Raw genomic sequence first — 1,895 nt, forward strand, 5'->3', positions numbered from 1 at the left:
GTCACCGACATATAGCTGCTAGCCTTGGGCCTCACATCCAGAACCACTTTCGTCGAAAAGGGAAGGACTACCAGCCCAGTCCGTGCATCCACCAGCATTTTCAGATTAGTTTTTGCTACTGCGAGTCTGCTGAGGTAAAGGAAAACGACAGCTGTGAGATTCGAACTCACGCGGGTTGCCCCATTAACTTAGCAGGCTAACGCCTTAACCACTCGGCCAAGCTGTCATCGTTATGCAACAAAAAACATAGATATCCACTCTCACCCTCATCAGATTCAAATCAACCAAACCAAACTCACGACCACCCCGCACATACCGTCACGACCTGTGCTACCACCCATAGATACAGCGCATACCGCACGCCTTTATCAAATACTGACAACACTAAGAGAGAACATCCACACTCGCCGGCAGCACAATCTTCAATCGTCAAAGCATTCAGCGTCTTTCACCTCTGCATGTCTTCGGCTGGTGGCATGTTGGCCACCACCTACGTACGCTGCTTATGTTCTACCCGCCACGGGTATCATCTCGTACATAATACTCTCAACAGGGGGGGGGCAACTTGCACGGTCAGACTCAGTGACATCATGCTAGCGGATCCGACAGTTGTTGCTGCTCGTGATGATATCTTCTTATATATTGTCACAGACACGATTCACACGCGACAGCAGTCTTCGGCACGACTTTACCTACGGCGTCGAGCAGCCGCAACACCAAGAATTCATCTGGAAGATCTGAATGTTGGTGTCTAGGTATTAGATGTGGTGGAACAATAATGAAGGGCGGTCAGCGTACAACAGAGCGAGCATTGAGTGTGGCTACGGACAGGCTGGTCACGCAAAGTGCACAATAGCAATCTAGCAAACTAGCAAGCTAGTAAGCTGAAGGCATCGGTAAGGAAGTAGTGAGGCAGGAGAGGCAAAAGAAGAGCCCCCAGGCGGGATCGAACCACCGACCTTTCGCTTACGAAGCGGGTGCTCTACCACTGAGCTATAGGGGCTTACGGACCTCGACTCAAAGAGACAATTCACAGCACGAGCACCACATACACCACAATAAAAACATACGCACGAACATGCATACATCGCACTCACCGTCCATGCATACACCATACGTCAACTACTACATCACCGCCCACTCAGCGCATGCCACATTGCCACATCAACTCCTTTCCTTAAAGCTGCTGCGACGCATCGGTAAGGGCTCCGCCACTTCAAACGACGCTTCGATGAGCGGAGAGATGTGTGCGAGGTGCTCATGACGTGGTTTCGTCGTAGAAGTAAAGAAGGGTGAGACGTGGCGGGGTGAGCTGGTAGAAATTGTGGATCTCGTAATGCGTATCGGTGTGTGGATGGAGTGTGCATGTGTGGACATTGGGTTTTGGTATCGGGGGAAATAGCTCAGTGGTAGAGCGCTGGATTCCAGTCCCAGCGGTCGGGGGTTCAATCCCCTCTTCCCTCATGCGCTAAGCTTTTGCGCGTCCTTCGTTTCTCTGTCCGACATCCCCCCTTAACAGCCGCACGGTTACAATGCTCACCATCAGCCGAGCACACGACCACGCCACCAAGCAAAAAGTGCGATACTTCTCGATTTATGCGTGTCATCCTTGCGCAGGGGCCATGCTAATCTTCTCTGTACCGTTCCAATTTTACGGATGACCACCGAAGTGGTTCCTACCACACACCGACATATAGCTGCTAGCCTTGGGCCTCACATCCAGAACCACTTTCGTCGAAAAGGGAAGGACTACCAGCCCAGTCCGTGCATCCACCAGCATTTCCAGATTATCTGCGCAATGTCTTCACACGCTTAGCCACGTGTGTTGGTCGGGAACACTATCCAGCAACAAGCCGAGGTATTTATCTACCTGGTCAACAGGCCAGGAAATAGCC

Source organism: Phytophthora infestans, genomic scaffold, assembly GCF_000142945.1.
Source record: "Phytophthora infestans T30-4 supercont1.65 genomic scaffold, whole genome shotgun sequence".
Lineage (NCBI taxonomy): Eukaryota > Oomycota > Peronosporomycetes > Peronosporales > Peronosporaceae > Phytophthora > Phytophthora infestans.